This window comes from Mizuhopecten yessoensis, unplaced genomic scaffold, assembly GCF_002113885.1.
Source record: "Mizuhopecten yessoensis strain PY_sf001 unplaced genomic scaffold, ASM211388v2 scaffold3229, whole genome shotgun sequence".
NCBI classification, from domain to species: Eukaryota; Metazoa; Mollusca; class Bivalvia; order Pectinida; family Pectinidae; genus Mizuhopecten; species Mizuhopecten yessoensis.
Window position 1 is genome coordinate 2,886,140 of NW_018404940.1, and position 20,121 is coordinate 2,906,260.

At 34.6% G+C, this 20,121-nt stretch overlaps 1 protein-coding gene across 7 annotated transcripts in view; it reads left to right on the top strand.

Moving 5' to 3' along the window:
* Positions 1 to 2,141: 2,141 nt before the first annotated feature.
* Positions 2,142 to 20,121, top strand: part of LOC110447185 (protocadherin Fat 1-like) — a 150,489-nt gene continuing 132,509 nt past the window's right edge. For 5 of the 7 annotated variants that reach the window (XM_021492711.1, XM_021492714.1, XM_021492717.1 and 2 more), the window contains exon 1: positions 2,142 to 2,251. The gene's annotated coding sequence lies outside the window, so the exon portion shown is untranslated. The other 2 variants (XM_021492712.1, XM_021492713.1) reach the window with 2 other exon arrangements.

Here is a 20,121-nt window from a genome sequence, read left to right on the forward strand (position 1 = left end):
TTGGCTCGCCAACTACGGACAGGCAAGCTGTGCCGCGATCTATTGAGCGTTTGACAATGGAGCAGAGGTTGGAGACTTGCGTTCCTTACCTGGCTTTAAATACATTATCCAAACAATGTTTTGTAGGGTTTTATTGACATTTCAGCAGAATTGTAAACAATATTTGTGTATGTGTCTAAAACAAATATCGTAACAGCTTATAATAATGACTGTCGTCGTACATGGAAATATGGCGGAATATGTGTATATTTGGGCATCGTTGGGCAAGTATACATGTGACTGTCATGTCTAAAAAGTTCGAACAACCCTACTCAAAGTATATTACGCTATATACATCTTAATATCGATACATCTTAATATCGATATTGTCTAAAATTCTATATCTGTTCTTGAGACAAGATAAGCACGTGGATAAACACTTTATACCCAGACACGCCTCTTTTGCGTGTTAGATGAAATTTAAAACATATTTATATATAAGTAATGTCATTATGGACTAATCGTAACCAAACTAGTTCAGTTTATAGTTATTTCATCTGCAATAGTGTACTAAACGGATTTGACTCAAATATTACCATTTTTGTTTTAGATACATATAAATCATCTCCTTGTATAACTTCAGTTTTATACGTTATAAAATGTCACACACTTCCTTTTAAGCAATGTTCGGTACCGGAAGTGAAGGGATAAAAAGAGGAGGAAGAATGATTATATTTGCATTAACTCATTCACCCCTCTATTTCGGCAATACACTATGATATCCTTTGATTTGGAGCAGTCCAAATACAGCAACAGGTGTCAGTGTGATAAAAATTCAAACATGCAAGTTCAGGAGCGCCAACACCAAGTATTCCGGAAATGTAGACTTTATCTGTTTCGGATGACTAGGCCAACCATTACTAGAACTAAAATTGAATAAGATGATAAATGAATAACGAAACAATTATTCATGTCCTATTTCAATATCCCTAACTAGACGACAGATATAAAAAGAATGGTAAGGAAAGTAGTATAGCGAAGAAAAATAAATAAAAAGCGATTTAATTAAGCATCGACATTTTTTTATTTTTATATTTGTTTTATACGTCTCTGTCCAGGTGATATATATCTATATATATATATAATATATATTACCAATACTATCGTCGTTTTGAAAATTAATGATAACATTTCTCTAAGTAAGACCCGCACGCATATATATTAATCCTGTTAGCACGGATTTACAGCTAATGTCATTCCGTACATTTAGTACTCAAACTATTTACAATTTTCACATATAAATGAACCGTGTGTTACTTGCACTTTAAAATGAAAAACTGCCAATATATATGTATTGATATCAAGTTATTTTTTTGTACACATTTTTTTATTCTGTTCATAATGACATTGAGATCGTTGATAACAATTAACACCAGGGCCGACGGTCGTTCTTTGATAAATTTTATGAATACGACGAGTACATATGTTTAAAAAAATATTATGATCATTGAAATATGAAGATAGTCCGCACGATTTTCTATTATAATATTTATCTAGAGCTAAAATAATTACTTCGACCTTTGTAACCTTTTATGTAAAGAGTACATTTTTTATCAGTTATTTTGTGAAGAATAGGTTAAGTTTTTAAATGTGATCCAATCTTTTTTGTTGGAGTGAAATATGTCACCTAGTTAGCTTAACATTGTAATAAACCTAATTTGTTCTTCCTTGTCGCCCCTAGTCCGGAGTAGATGGTGTAGTTTGGGATGTTATCGTGTCCAACTTGTCAATATATACATACTAATAAGGACTAATTACTCAATCTAGTGTCTCCATGATGTACCTGATGATAAACTCCCTTTGATGTCCGGGTTTAACCGACGCGTGAAAGGTGTGATGCCACTGTCAGTCATTCCGAAATGGGCGGGGCTTACCATATCCCTGCACCAGACATCGGGCCGAACACGCCGGTATGTTTTGATTAAAGTTATGGACATTATACTGAAATATTGAAACCTTCTGACCATACTTTAACCGATAAAACTAATTATTGGGTAAAACTAACACTCGACATCCATATTTATGTGTGTATAATCAGATTTAACACAGAACTATTTTTATCGCGGATGACGCGCACCTGCCGGTCATCAGTAAGTGTGCGCGAGTCGCATGGCGGTTGTCTAAGTGTACACATAGAATTGAATACAGGCATGTTGTGAATTGGAAATGATGTTATTACTCGGAATTATTGCTATTTTGGATTAATTCGAAGGTTGGTATTGATTTGTTTTATCGGTTTTATATGGAATTTATCTGTTTCCTTTTTTTCGACTGCCAGGTAATTTCATAAGCGTTGGATGTGTAAATATACGACGATAGCAGTGGAACATAGGGCATGTATGACTGTCGTTGATAAGCGAGAGCATAGAGACCCCGGAATGGGGACATGTCCGCTCTCTATACTTAACCCTGGGGACAGCTTAAACCCCATGAACTCCCGTATGCGGTCGGGCAAGCGATGAATAACTGTCGGGGACTCCACTAGGAAGTCAACACGGATTTTTAAACCTGTGGTCAGTTTTTTAATGCACTGTGTATTGGAATATAAAGTGTGATCGTGTGTATTCTAGCTCCCTGTTTACGATATCAGCTGATTGCGGTTTTGTGTCATTTTTCACTCGGATAAGACAGGTAACAGGACTCGCAGTGGTGACATTGTATATACAGGTTTGATTTATATAATAATCTCTGTTTTATAATTCAAGAACTGAACCGTTGTTATTTTTTGATAATTTTGCATCCTAGTTTCTGTTATATGCGAAATTGAAGTAGAGATTGAGATTGAAAAGAATTTAGTGTGTAGATTTGTTTTGCATATTCATATCTACTTCAACCCTACTTGTCCATTTTTTAACAAATTACTCATATATTACGTACACGGTATAAATATTTTCTTGATTTACTAATCAGCTATCATAGTTGTCTAATATATATTCATATGGGTCAAAGACGTAATATAGACGGTAAAATCCCATATAACACTGGATCCAAATGGAGGTACGTCCGTAGGATACGAATTACTTAAAATATTATATGGGGCAAAGAAGTAATTCCAACAGTGTGGACAAGTTTAGGTTGTCAAATTTTCGGAGCGATCCGCTCCTTTTTCAAGACACAGTGAAACAGAACAGTTACATGTATATTCATATATATATATGTATATGTATATTCATATATATATGTTGATCAGTGATCAGTTATATGTATATAGTCCGTCTTAGGTACATTAAATCACTTCACAAGAACACATAAAATATTATGTATGTCTGGTTTTATGATCCTGGAAAACCTAAGCTTTTTGTAGCTTGCATAATGTCATGAATACTTTTTTCAACAGTAGTAATTTATATGCAACAATGTGCTTAACATGTATATTTATACATTTTGTTTTAGTTCCATGGCCCTCTCTGTTATAGTTTATCTTGGCGTGATAATGTTGACGTAAGATCAAATAAAAGCATATCAGGACTGCGATATGTATATGTAGATTTGCTATTAAAGTACGAGCCTGTTCGATAGCGAGATACGAGCCTTGTTGGAGCAAATCACATGTTTATTTTCTCAGTAAGAACAGCTGAAGGGATCAATCTGGTATTTCAACACACTGTGATAACAAACAAAATTTAAATTCTTTTTTTAAGTTTTTGTTCCTTTTGGAATTTTTATTAACACTTCAAGTAGAATATGGTAAATAGTAATTCATGCTATCTTATTAGAGATCGTAAAGGAAGTATGGTACATCTAATGTGATAGAACAGGAAATTTGCTTCATATTAAAAATGGTCCCTATCTGACACACTGATCTATTATTGCTCTGATCATAAAGCTAGGTTTTATATATAACAGCCTGTTGCACCAGGTTGGACTGCAGTGGCATGGTGTACATGCGTTCTTCATACAAACACCTTCCTGTCTGATCAGGCCCAAAATTACCTTAGGCATGTTTTATAGTAATCATCTATAAAAAAATAGTTTAAAATCCCAAATGTCTTCTTTTTTTAAATAAAATGTAATTTCGGCAAATTATGATATCTGGTCTATTGCAATATTTTTATTTCATTTTTAATATGATGTAATTAAGATCGAGTTAAATTACTGAAATAATTATAGTTCTACATATTTTAAGTTGGGGTCGCCAAGTTACTTCAGATTAATATACACACTGGGATATATGCACGACATGCTAGCTATTACCCAGTGATATATACCGGTATGTTCTCTATAAGCCTAAGAAAGATTTAGTAGAAATTTTATCACACCAATATGGGCGTTGTTATAACGAATTAAAAAAATGTATTACATAAATGACAAAATGTAAAATGTGCTGAATGTTTGCTGTATAGTTACTTGGTAGTTATTTCAAGAATGTCAAATTATGAATATTAATTCTGTTTATATATCATATACACGATAGCTTTATTGCTTCTTGGCCAGTGTCGACATCCTTGTCAGCTTTTGATGAGTATATGGAGGTGCTTGATAATACAAAGCTTTTATACCTGGATCAGAGTATATATAAACCTATGCGCAGTATATCACTACAGATGCTTTACACATGCAGAACGTGAAGCAGGATGGTCCCGCGCAGCACATGAATGACACATACAGGCCTGTGTGATGGCATGCCAGGGTATCGGGGTCACATTAACAAGGCCAATCATTAATGGAAAATGACTCAGTGAGTCTCACACAAGATCATTACCACTACACACACAACATTACTCAATGACGAATTAATATCAAAAATACAATCTGTCAATTGATCTTTTATTCACGAGTCTGCATGGTTTGTGTGGACTATGAAGATAGGGAGTATGCTATGGGGAGTTTTATTATAATCGGTGTCCTGATCGCTAGAGTAAACTAGTGTAATATAATGAAATGAGATGATAAAAAAAAAATGGATATGAGGTCCCCAACTTGACCTATAAAAGAATAATCCATACTTCATAAACTATTTATACTACATAGTATATAGGGGTTTCAAGGGAGTATACAGTTATAGAGGATGGATGGTGACCCCAGGGTCGGCCGAGGAGTACGCTCAGTCAACAAATGAAATCATTTTTTTTTCCAAACATTTGATAAAAGAGTTTAATGACTGTGGACTGTGTTATGCATGTATAAATCTATTGAGCTTTTAGATAGAATTAATGTATTTTAGATGTATCATTATTAATCATTAAATGACTTAATTTGTATAAAATATCAAACAGACCAGAACATTGATATATATTCCTGCTCTCGTAACAGAAGAAATTTTGTCTTAAAGCATAATTACTGCTTGGTGTGTGCAGTGAGTAGTTGGGTGGATAAAACGAAGAAATGAATTCATGGATTACACCAACATAATTCTGTTAAACCCCTAACCTGTTAATCAATAGCTTCATCTTATGTCCGCAAAATGAAATCTTTAGTAAAACTAATATCAAACTAAAAAATATATCTTGTTCATAACGAGTGTAATTAAGACCTTGTTAATGATCGATCGTTATTTTGATCGTCAACATGGCGTCCTGTTCTAGGATAGCCTGATCATGGAAATCGTGGGATGTATCTTGATGTCCTTTGTACACGCACACCAAGGAACCCGTCTGATAGAACCCATCTCTATACAGTGTAGTATCGGCTCCACACACACAGCATGTCCGATACAACACTAGGCTGGGCGATGGGGGGGGGGGGGATCACGGAAATCACCTATCACACTTGCGATTAAAAATGACTTTGTACCCTAGCACCCCTTTGAACTATGTTGGAAAAAAGGTCATATTTATGACTTCTTTAAATGCAGTTTTAGCTATTCTTCTCTAACACTTTGAACTGGAGCAGTTAATACTAGAAACATTGATTTTTATGTGAATTCACAAGGTTGACTGAAGCTAGCAACAGGTACAGCCATGGCATCGCAGTAAAGTGGCTTTCCGATTAACCAACTTCCGTGTGTTGTGTGGCCTCTTGTTGAAAGATTTCTGTTTTGAGGGGGGAAAATGGTATGCAATTTTACATTGAGTAAGTACTGGGTGCGAGAATGCAATAAATGTTCATGTGTAATTATTTGATTTATTACTTTTTGATCATGAATGTTGAAAACCCTGTGGAATCAAATCGAATACATACAAATTACTGATTAGTTTGATTCTCTACCCATTGTTGTAGATCTTGACTTTCTGACGATGGTTTTTAACATGTCAAACTAATTTGAGGCCATACAATGAAGTATCTGAAAGTTCTCTGATAAATTATTGCCTTCAAAATAGAAAGAAGTCAGCATAGTCTTTGTACAGGATGTTTTTTAAGTCATCAATGGTAGGGCGAGCACGACACAAAAGTGATTTATTAATTTATTTTCTCTCCGCTTCAGTAATGTTGAATTACAACCTGTTGTTGCATGTGAAAGTGAATGCGCAGGTTCCCGGATTTAAGATGGGTTTTCCTTGGGGTCGTGACACTTTTAGCTGGGTTTTTCTGTAGGAGGTGTAACTCCTATGGCAGACTTTTGTTTGGAGGTTGTAACACCTGGAGCAGACTATTCTGCAGGAACAAAATATTTAGTTCTTGTTCAGTCAGCTACACATAAAATATCCTTGACCTGTTTTTATGTTAAGTTTGAGTCATTATTTTCTAGATGAGAAAAACAGCATAATTTGTTAATCGAAATGATCCCCATCGCAGACTGGCATGAAAAATCATGAGATTCCTTTTATAAACTTATTTTTTTTTACATTAATAATGAAACAAGTTATTTCAACTTATATTTATCACTCTTGTTGGCCCGGATGTAAGCACGCCTAGGGTCATAATGTGGGAAAACCCATGTGGTCAAGCAGGTGACCCCATACCTTTCACGTCCGGGGAACCAAACCTCTGTCGTCGTGGTGAAAGGCAAGTGCGCTATCAACTGCACCACCAGACCACCCAAAATTCCTTGTATTATTACATGCAGACACCCTTGAAATATAACTTTTTGTACAGTGATTATTTGAAAGAAAGATCAGAGATACTGGTTTGCAATCAATATACTTTCAGAAACTCCCTCCGGTTCAAAGAAACATTGTGAAGTACTATTAATAGCCCGAGTACTAGAAACCATGGAACAATTTGGAATCCCTGCATGATATATATATTGATTGGTAGTAAATATAATACTGTAAGGTTACTGGGAACCGGAGTTTCTACAACATATATTGATTGGGATCTGTTATTACAGATGGTTTACTATGAAAATGTATGGCACATATTTGGGGTACAGTAATTATATAATGGCACCGGTACCACATTTTTTTCCATTTCACAAATTAAAACTTCTAAATGTTTGAGAATGTCACAAAGGTCTTGCAATTTTGGGAACCAAAACATTTTAATAAGTGACTTTGTTGTATACCCATGGCCAATATACCATATATGTAAAAATCCTTTTATCGGTTAAATGGTACTTGATTGCATTGCTATATTTAAAGCTATGATTCACGAATATAGAACTTAAAAAATATATCTTGATACGATCCCCAAGCTGATGTATGAGCAAATGTAAGAAGCTGTAAACAGTCATCAATATACATGTTTTGTGTTTAAATTAATTTACCAAGTATTCTGTTTTATAATTGTATATGATAGCTGTTGTATATCATAACCATGCAATAGACATGTACATGTATTAAATCTATTTAAATAATGATAAATATATTTTTGACAACTATTCTGAGCAGTGTCGAATTTTCCTGTGATGTAATTACAAAGTATATGCCACAAGTTAAAAACGCGGCTGAGACATCCTAGCCGTCGGGTTGGGCCAATGTTATGGCTTATATTTCATTAAATAATATGTCATTAGCGGGCCAGAGTATTGAATATATATAATGTCCTATTGTGGCTGTGCTAGAGATGTGTAGATAAGTGTGTATCTGATCGCTGGTAATAGACCGCTGAATACAACTGTTGACATGTAGAGATGGAGATATATAAAATCAACTATTTGTGTTTTATCTACAGTACAAGAACGTGTCAAGAGATGTATCAATGAAAAAGTTTTCCCTCGACACCCGAAACTCTTTGAAGTTGATTGTGTAAATTCAGGTTTTGATATTACTTTCCTGTGTTGGATTTAAGTTGGTGATAATTTAAAGGTGGAAAGTTTTAAATGGGCACTTTTGTGTGGCCATGATTACGGTCTTTAGAAGTCATTAGTTATTGTTGAAAGCACTGGGAGACAAATTGTACTGGGGGTATAAGAGAACCCAGCTGGTGGGATACCGGCCATTGTACTGCTAACAGACGGCACAGCGCTGCCAAAAGCCATATAGATAAAACCAATATGTGTATGTAGATTTAAAAGATATCAAGGGGAAAACAAATATTTTCATGCAAAATTTATTTCTGTTTAATCAAAGGTCATTTAGTCTTTGTAAAAAAAACTAGATTCTATTTGTATTTATATCTGAGGTTATTTTTGTGTAACAGGCGTAGAAATTTGTCTCGTGAGATACCTGTTAATGTTTCTCGTTATATTGTACTTGGAAAACTGCAGGTCTCGGGTTTGTGTTTTTTGTAAGCCATTGACTCATAGCCTGTTTTGTCACCATTGCATGGCTTGACTTCTGGTCTTGGCATTTTATTGCTAGCTGAATTAAATATTAAATAGAGCACATTTAAAAATGTTGCTATCAGATCTTCTCATAATTACTCATCTCATAAGAAGTGATTTTGACTTTTAGAAAAAAGAAATTTGATTTGCATACACATTATAAAACGTTGAAGAAAACATATTTGGAAACATACAAATATTGCAGACAATTGATATGATCATAAAAAAGGTAGCTAGAATTTAGCTACTTGAACTCTATATATAAACCAAATCATATGTACATTATTGGTGAAAGTTGTTTAGGACGTCTAATTGAATTTGTATTGGTCTGTTCTGTCGAGGTTAAGTCAGGGTGTCTGCATTTTGGTGAAAATGCATCAAGTGTGGGTAGAAAATTAAGGTTAAGGTACAAGACTAGGCCAGATTAAGATGTGAAGATTTCACCTGTATGAAACTCCATAGACCCCGGATTTTGTCGGCTCTTTAGTAGAGCTTAACCTAGTTTTCTTATCTATGGTAATTAATTAGTACCAAATGATTTGTTAAAGGTGAGCCAGGGCTCTGATCCACTTGAGGGCTAGAGTGGTTGTGTAAGGTCATTTACAGATCGTGTTNGGGGGGGATAATGTAGGTCACCTTTAACAGGTAAATCTACCTTTCTTGGGACAGAATATATCGCACTGAAGCTTTGTTCCCGGTTTATATTCCACCTATAAAAGGATGTTGGGTGGATTGGATATTTTCCAATTGAGAAATAAAAAAACACACAACTTAATGTTTATCCACCCTAACATTTTATGCGTGAAATTTTATGAATGGACACTAAAGATTTTTTTTGTTTACCTGATTGGAGCGGATTTTACAGATTTGTGAGCTCAACCTGTTGGATGTAAAATGTGTGGGTATAAGGGTCGGGCTGAACTAATTCTATAGGGAATCAAACTTCTCCACTGTTTACTAAGCCAAAATACAGGGTGACAGTATCATAGGGATTGTACTTAGAGGAATGGCTATAGCTAATACATGTTTATGTGGGGTTTTTCGTTGTGCGACAGCATGTCCTGTCCCACCTATAAACATATGTAAAGAGTTTATTAAATTTGTTATTACCTGGTAATTATTTAATTCATATTTGTTTCCATTTCTTTGTTTTTTGGTTTGTGGATAATTTTGTTGTTTTAAAAAGTAAATTCCATTACTTTAATCTCCTAAAAATGGAAATTTAATTGATTTCAATTTTATTAATCTTGTTTTAGGTCTTTTTAACTTGTCAAGGTCTTTATTATTTCAGAGTACATGTATGTATTTATAAATGATAGATTTACCGGGATACTTACAGTGGTGAAGCCAATTTTATACTTCTGTACTGGTATACCTGATGTAAACAGCACACCTGAGGCTAAATTACAGGTAGATATCAATCAACTCGTATCTTTCAATCACAAAACAACAGGGCATAAATAACAGTTTAAATAAAAAAGATAAAAATAACAATGCTGGAAAATAAAATATTTGAATCTGTCAGATTTTAAAGGTCAAATTTAAAGCTGTGATGATTTGATAGTGTTTGTAAAATTTTGCTGATCAAGCTGAATTCATTTAGGCCTTAAAAGATTGTGTTAACATTTCTGGTTTCGTCCTTTGAAAAACCGAGGTTGATAGGTGGGGAAATATTTGTTATTTGGTACCAGGATCTTGACTTGAACAGTTTTTGGTTAAAATTCGCTCAAAATTTTCATGGTAAGCTGTCGAAAAATGGTGACCGTAAGGAAACCGGAAACACACCATTTATTTTTTAAAGGGGCTGATCGGGGGAAAAATACAAAATAAGTGGGTCTAAATGCGTTCTCTGGCCTTCCAAAAGTTATACCACGGCAATATGATGGTCGAGTTCTGCTTGCAATGTCCAGTTTTGACCACTGAAATCTTGGGGAAGCCCTGCTTAAATTTAGCGCAGATCTATTTAAATATGTCACGTGATGGTCGAGTTCTTGAGGCAGTGAAGATAACAACAATAGCACGCCGTCATGTGCCATGTCGGACTCAACTAGCGGACAAGACAGCAATACTTTACGTAAATAATTGTTTTAAAAGGTCATGTATGATGCAAGTGTAGTATTCCTACCTATATGTTGTTGTTATATATAACGGTATTGATACCTCGTGCACGTGCCTGTCATGACTTTTGCATGCATCTTTTTCTTTCGCCGAGATGTTTACATTTGACCTTGATGATGACGCGCGTTCGGTAAAATTACATCACTAATCTGGGTCAATTGAGAGTTTTAGACTGTCAGGTGACGATTTAGGATTTCTTTAATATAAATATATTTTTTACTCTTATGGAGTGAATTTCAGCAAAACTTGAATCAGTATATTTCATAAGAAGGTATTTTAAACATGTGTATGCCATTTTAGCAAATATGACATTTTTTCCCCGACCAGCCCCTTTAAGGCCTTATCCCTTTCACCCCTAGATAACTTTAGTAGGCTCTACCATACATTGATCTGGATGAGTCCAATATGGTCTACAGTGGTGAAAGGGTTATAACATAAACTTGTGATTCAGATAGCCATTCGAATATTATGAGGTTGTAATATATGCATGAATATATATACGCTCGACTATTCAGTTTATTAGCTAACTTTTATCCTAAAAACCCTGTAGTAGACATTTACATCTTCAATTGTATTGAGCAGGTGGTTGAGAGGATGAGTAGAACTTTCATATCCGTTATTAATCCAGTTCCCAGCCTTGTCATTAATGTTGACATGTTGCAGTTTTCTAAAGTTGAAAAACTTTATTTTTCTTCTATATAACTGATATATCTTTAGTGTATTGTACATGCAAAGTTGATAACAGTTTGTTTTTGAGTGGATGGTGTTGTATTTACACTGTCTATTGGCCTGCTGGTCAAGAGGTCAAGCAGTGAACCCTGCAGTGGTCAAGCCAGACCATTAGGAGATAAGTGATCAGTGTTATATCTCACCTGGAACCTATTCAGCGGTATGGGTAGATAAGTAATGTCCTACAAACGGGCAGGTGTGAAAATTCTGTAACAATGGCGTAGGAAATTTGAGGGTCGTTTTCCGGGTGTTTATGATCATGGGATTGCCTAAGTAGATGGGAGGAGCTTTAATGGAGGAGTAGTGTGTCCATTATGGTCAGTGATTAATTTGTTAGCACTCCGCCACGGTCAGCCACACATGACAGAGTATATCCTTATATTTCAGAGTGACCAGTAAATGTGTGTTTACCAGGATGTACCTCACATTATATGAGGGTAGCTAACATATCAACCGCCCTTTAGAAATAGATGTTTGTTACACTCTGTATGGGTCAAATCCAAGTGAGTTGATTATGATTCCTGCATGCTAACTAGGGGCATTACAGCATATTCTTGTATCAATGGATGCCTGAAGCTTGAATCTAGAAACTCCCTGTAAAGTAAGTCTTGATAGTATGAGCCTACTATTATTTTAAGACATGTAAAATCTTATCCCTTTAATTAAATTATGTTAAATAGATAAAAATTTAGATGAAATTTAAACAGTGTGAAATGGGAGGAATATTTATGCCTGTGCTCAGGTACTTTCAGGTACAAATTAAAAAAAGTGTGTATCATTATTCACCTTTTGGATATATGTACCTTGTGTGCAGTCACTCAAGTTTTATCTTGTTAGTTAAATGATTTTTCTGAATGATATCATTTAAAGTACTAGGTACATGGTGTAAAATAGAAGTGCAGGTGATATACATATTATCACTGCTTCACATTCAAGATTTTAAAATTTTGCTTTATATTCCTAGATTTGTTGTTATGACCTTTTTACTCTTATGAATGTATATATATAATCGTATGAGAAAGTAAAACCACTTCAAATTATTCCTGAATTTCATTTCAATTGGATAAAATACATGAATAGGGAAAAATAAGTGTTGAGTAGGAGTGCTGTGTGTCGGTCGGTTGGTACACAGCGGTTGACCTAAATAATACAGGTGATAAACATCGTAAAGGTGAGCTGGAGTCTCCAGTTTGAAATTGCCTACAAGTATAAGTGATCAAAGTACACACCTGAATGATAAACATGTGAATTAGGAAAGACCTGTTTTACCTTTGTTTGTACACAGTCCACAGACAGGTATCTCTACATTGTAGTGTTGTTTGAATTCATTCACAGAATTACCATGATTGATACAAATTGGCAGACAACGGATCATCCCTGTGTCTCTCTATCTAGATATATAGAGACAACAGGTATACCTGTACAAATAACACAATTTACCTGGATTGTTACCTGTGTTAGTTCTACTAAGTCATATAGGCGAAGACAACAGGTATACCTGTACAAATAACACAATTTACCTGGATTCTTACCTGTGTTAATTCTACCTAAATATATTACTGTAGGTCTGTCTAGGCAAAGACAACAGTCTACCTAAATATATTACTGTAGGTCCGTCTAGGCGAAGACAACAGACATACCTATACTACAGGGACAAAATATTACCTGGATTGTAACCTGCATAAATGTAAATGGAGTTTGTTATGTATACCTTCAAGTATCTTATAATGTTAATTCTGTTTTACCTGTAAATAACAAATATACATGGGTAATTGGTGCTCTGATTTACCCGAGATATAGTAATGAGTGTTAGATGAGGCTGAGGCCAAACAAAATAATCATTTTGTTTCAGTTTTTCAGCTCTATAGATAGACGGAACTTCTAGTTTTGTGAAATATTTTTACGAAGGTTATAAACAGCATATCAGCTTTTAGCAGTGCTTAATTTTTTTAAAATTTTATTTAGGATATGGCCAAATATTTAGCCTTTAATTTCAGATAGTTAAAAAAGTTAGTACAAGTGTTAGTAGTCTGTAACATTGTGAATACATTATTTGTGTTCCCCTTACACCAGTAATACTGTTAGTACATTGTATAATGTTAGCTGAAAGATATGTATACCTGTCAATAAAGGGAATGATTGTTAACAGCCTGGTGTAGGGGGGACAAAGTAGTCAGGATAGGTTAGAGCTAAACCCTTTCATCATCCGTCATGGCCGTTTTCATAAAAAAAAGATCAAAGTTATTATTTTCAAAGTTGATTTTACCAAAGTGATTTTGTAATGAAATTACACAGATAATTGATTTTAGATTACCTGGAGAACTGCTTAACAGATGTACCTGTCAATTTCATGACATGTAGCAATTTGACAAACTACAGACTTCTTAACTGTATAGAAAGTAATTAGATGAGTATCAGAATTTTAATAAAAAAACCTGTCAAATAAAATGATACAATACACATTTAAGAAACATTAAAAAATAATATTTTTTACTTGGAGAATGAAGTCTTATTAGATGGGACTACCAAAATGTCACATTAAATGAACTACGGTACATGTACAGGTGTACGTATGGAGTGAGAGATTGGTTCCCATCTACTGGGTATATATATACCAGTACATTTATATAATAGCAAGAGGTATATCACACTTAAGGTCATAGCTATAGGAGTATATTGATAAACAGAAATAGGAAGTACATCCCTAGTTGAAAATCCAATGTAGGGAGACAGTATCATAATTTCCGCATATTCTAATCTGATGAATATTGTATGTTTAGTATTGACAGAACAGTGTGTTCTCTCAATTTTAGAGTGTTTCAAAGCAATCCAGGCATTAATTCAGGTTTTTTTTATCAATGAGTCACATGTGTCCATTTTTCTGTACTTCCGGAAACCCGCTACCTATTTCACTGCCGTGAAGTTTTTCAAGAAAGATAACTCTTCCATGCAATTACTATGTGTATATCGTTTTATTATAAAGTGTGAATTTTTAATCGTGTATAGATAATTTATTTTACACAATTTCAGCATTTATTAAATTGATATACATTAATGCAATACTAATCTATGGCAGTATCAATTTTATTGACATTATTTTGCAAAAAAATGGGTCTTTTTTCATTTTTTTTTTCAAAATTCACTCCTTTTCTCTTTACTTCAAAGCAATATAACTACAAAATTTGAAGAAATTCTATTGAGAAATGGTGACACAATCCTATTACCTTAATATGTGTTCAGGTTCATTGTGTTTCGTCTGTATAGCCAGGTATATATATATCAACCAGGTATAGTATACAGGTGGACGGTTGTTGATCATATTCAGGTGTGATATATATGCACATATATCAAAACACATTAAATTGTAATTTACATATACCTGTAAATAATGGCCGCACTGTTTATGTCCTTTCATGTAAAATATTGTTCAACATTAGACTTGTAAAATTTACCGCACATAAAACAGATAACACCTATTTTTACACAAATATACATGATATTTTCAAGAAATGACTGGAAGTAGGACAATTTATTAAAATTTATCACTGGTCTTTTCTGACGCATTCATTCAAGATGCAAGTTCCACTCTGCAAATGCAAATATGCTGTTCTGCAAAAACTGAAATAGACGATTGAAAAAGGATTACAGCCCATTACTCATCACAATGGCATGTATTTTGACAGATTTAACCACCTGTACAACACCTGGGCGGAGTAGGGCGCACCATTGATACAGGTAGACAAGAGGAGACCTATTTACTGTCTGTTATTTTACCTGAAATGAGCACAGGTATTGATCCTAGATTGAAGAATATAAAATATATATAAATGTCATACCTGCATCAGCCTTTGGCAGCAGCGCTGCAAAATAACATTCCACAAATGTTACAGGGGATATCGATACAATCAGGTATATATATAAATGTAGGGACAGAAGGCTTCTCAAATCAATAACATGGTATTTTTCTGTAGGTATGTTGACAGAATTAATGTCAGATAAATTCTGGGTGAGAGGATTGTGTTCAGCAGCTTTTAATGAAGGGCTGTATCATCATGATCAGTGCAACATTATTAGTTTTTCTCCAATGGTCAGTAAAAATGTGAGCTTTGAATCCAGGAACAAACATACTAGAGCTGTTTTCTAATTTCGTAATTACGAAAAATCAGATTGAGTTTTTTCTTTGATGTGATGTTGATTGCATCGGAGCATGCTGAGTACAGGTAAAATCATTACGATTTAAGGTTTTCCCTCAAAGTACAATAATAATGATTTCTTTGAATGTTACGAAATTGATGTGATAAAATTTGTTCAGAGATATTTCATTTGTGTCTTCCCAGTGATTACTTGTAAAGAAACATCCAGTCTTACATATTAACTAGAAACAGTTTTTAATTTAATGTCAGTAAATCATGAGGATTTTTCACATTTCGTGGTGAAGGAGTTATTCGGAATGAGCTATTTAATTGGATACAAGCTGTTTATGTGTTGCGGATGCACATTAGTAATATAATAATTATTAATAATTTATCAAAGGTTTAAAAAAGTGTCATACACTGTGTTTTGTAGACGCTTGATATGTGTGAATGTCATTTGATGACATTCCGATTAATTACAAAACATTCTGAGTCAAAGAAATGTTTTTTTGATCTTTGCTGGTACATCCTTTAGGTGCTTGAGTGGCCTTGATAAAAATCTGCATACAGTTATTGGTGACCGGCTGTTCCCTGCTTGTGCACAGATGTACATGTATATACCGCAAGCTAAGATGTATTGGCGTATGAGAATTACGATGCAGGTTTTTTGCATATACAATCAGTTATCAGATTACGCCACAACTTATATACAATAAACAGATTCACTGGCACTCTTTTATCGGTGACAGTGTGTAACATTGTTTACGCTTATATTGTGTATCTTTATATATATACAACTACAGAATGCTGCACCTGTATTGCATGCGCTCTACGTATAGTTTCTTACTGATTGTCTATGTTAGATTACCTATACAGCACCATGTAGACCATTGCTGATTGTCTATGTTAAATTACCTATACAGCACCATGTAGACCGTTGCTGATGTCTATGTTAGATTACCTATACAGCACCATGTAGACCATTGCTGATGTCTATGTTAGATGACCTATACAGCACCATGTAGACCATTGCTGATTGTCTATGTTAGATTACCTATACAGCACCATGTAGACCGTTACTGATTGTCTATGTTAGATTACCTATACAGCTCCATGTAGACCGTTGCTGATGTCTATGATAGATTACCTATACAGCACCATGTAGCCCGTTGCTGATGTCTATGTTAGATTACCTATACAGCACCATGTAGACCGTTACTGATTGTCTATGTTAGATTACCTATACAGCACCATGTACTACTGTATGTAGACCGAACAGTCTTGCACCACAGGAACTAAGTACTTAAAGAGATTTATGTGTAGAATTTGCCAAGAAATGTGTTATTTTGTGAGGTTTTCTGCTATTTCTATTCCAAAAAATTAACCAATTCACCCCTGAAGTCACATTTGAACCTTACTAAATCAAAGACTAGGTAAGTCCAGTTTAAAATGTAGGGGGGAATGGGTTAAAAAAAAAAGTGTGGGTTGTTTATTGTCTTCAGATTCCTCCCTAGGAGTGTTCATGTCTTTTTTGTGTGGTTTTCTTTCTATTCCATTTCATCAACAGAAACACTCTCAGGTGGTTAACTGTCATCAGATTCGTATGTACCAGTGATCCTCCTTTGATTATAATGTCAAGGTCGTTTAGATTCATGTTTTGTGCTACAAGTGCATGTAACACCTGCAGAAGCAAAACATGAGGAAACCTTCCAACCTGCATGTGCGACTTCCATACATATTAACCCCAGCAGGCCGTTCCTGTCATTATATTTCATACTTCACTAATGCAGTGTTCTGTAATATCGTCTGATTACTAGGCACATCTGTGATACATGTACATGCAGTTACCCAGAGGCAGATATCAATAACGGAAAACTCGTATAATATTAGGGTCCTGCAGGTGTTTCATAATTTTCAATTACTGAAATACCATCTCTAGGAGTTGTGTGCACCGATGTCATTCCTGGTAACAAAATTCTTAATAGGTCTTAACGATCACAACCTGCAGTGAGTAAAGGTTAGTTTTTAAATCATGTCATGGAAATTAGATGATCGCTTCTGGCAAAAAATAGTTCTATTGAACATCTTGTAAAGACACTTGATAGTTTCCATTACCTAGCTTGTCCATTCTTCTCGTTACCTTTACAACTTTCAATGTTTATAATTACTTGTCAACAATACCATATTTCTGTCACATTTTTCGTGAAGAAACAAATTGTTTGAAATAAAATCTGCTGAGGATGTTGCCATGTTTGATAACCTGTGAAAGGGAATATGTGGCAAGTGTGCTACAAACGTGCTGACAGAGTCCCATGTCTGGTTCAGTTACACAGTGGAGTTCCTGCACCTGTTGGAGGAAGTGATTCCGTCTAAAGATGTACAGGTGTACGATATCACCTTCAGGGCTTATTTGAAATCTTGTCTACGATTAATTTCTCATGCCGTGATTAGTTTCACTTGGTTTTACAAGCTGACTTCATCAATCCAGGTAGATTGTATTTCAGGTCTGTACCTGATGATGTAATTTGATTTATGAAATGAAATATTTCGGAGATAGAATCATTCTTACCATGTAGTAAAGTGTATATATTTGTGTATAAATGACCTGCATGTAAATTATGAAAACCCAGAGGAAATGAGTAATATTATGACATTTGTCTTGCATATAGATGCAAAAGGCCAAAAAAGAGTTTCCCCTTACCCTACTTACGTTACGTTTTACATATATATGTGCCAAAATACACTCCGATCACATTACTTTGTAGCTAATTTTATGCAAGCACTGTTCAAGTCCGACACACTGTACACAAACCTTTGTCAAATTATTTTTTCAAAAATTTTCTTCTTGTTACCAACATGAAATTTTCAAGAGCCAAAAAGGAAATAAAAAAACCAATTATTTTGTTTGGCCTAAGTGGATATATATATTATAGTGTCTATTGATTTTTTGCCTCATCCCTTTCATTGACATTCAGAAATTGTCTCTGCTGGAGCACTGTAGATGACTAGGGCTTCGCTGGACTGATTGTGTCACTAGAGCTATAGGAGTGAGCAAAATGGCTTTAGTGCTTTGAGACTCGGGCATTGTCTGAGGTACAACTAGACCAGCTGGATGAGTCACACGTTTCCTAAAATAAACGATGTCGCAAGTTGAAATTGCTGCCATTAGTTTCTTTACATTCATGTTTTTGGTGTAATCACAAGTGATGGGCCTTGTACTGCTTACAAAACGTACTCTGATTGGCTAATACGTATACATACAGCTACATGTCTGATGAATCTTTACATCACCTTGGTCGATATATATGTACATAGAAATGATATCTGATTTTACATTATAGCGTTAAACCAGATGGTGATGTTATTTCGCTTTCATGATCATGATGTTATATTCTCATATTAAATTACCTTCATTTGGAGATCACATTTTTGTTACTGAAGATCATTTAAATTTTTGTGAAATATTTATTTTCATGTTAATTTGCAAGAGGTAACTCACTTATGACATTGGAAGAGGAATCACAACTTTTTTTTATTCAAAATTTAAAAGGTTTATATGAAGATCATTAATTTTAAATTCTCTGATGTTGATCAAGAAAACAGGAAATTCACCTGTCGATAAAAATATACGATCTTCTTTTGCTAATTTTTACATAGTCTATAATTATAAGTAAGTTGGTAAAAAAAGCCAGGAAATTTCTTTTAATCTTTAGTCAGAGTTGTGTTTTGAGGTTGGTATTATCTTGATTTTTTGTTCAACTTCGTGACCAGAACTGTACAATCACATGTATATGCACGCTCATCAACTTTATATATATATGCACACCGGTATATACATGTAGTATATCTCCATCAAATTTCATGGTAAGATGCATGTAAGACCATTTAAACCCAAGTAATCCAAAAATCTTAAGAACTGCGGAAAAAGAAAATAAAACTTATGTAGGAAATCTTCCACACAGTAAACAGGTGCTTTGTGAATTCTTGGTTAATCCACTGTTAAGTAACTTCGTTTTACCTGGCTATCTTTAATCGACACCGAAAAGATCGGAGTTTGTTTGGAGATGAAAGACGATGTTTGAACCTTTTTTCACTTTTTTGTTTAGTATTATAATCAAGCGAGAGACAGAATTTGCCAAAAAATGATCCCTACGGTATTTCTCACCTCTGATGTGTGGTAAGTTACTGACATTCAGGCTCTTCAGCCATGAGGACTTCTTAAGTCCAGACGGAAGTAGTTACACCAATACACAAGTACAATCAATGACTTGCTTGGCTAGACAGACTGGGTCATTGTGAGGCTTGATACAACCAGATGGAGTGAACTGCACGATGGTGTTTGATGCCTTTGATATCAGACCGCCCTCCATATTAATCAGTTCATTTGATGTGTCCACACACACTTGGGTCTATAGGTACAGAATGTGTTACTCATTCACATGTTACATATATAAAGGTATTCATTTTGTGATAACAGTCCAGGTTTAATGGATATCAAGTGTGGCTTTATTGGTGTAA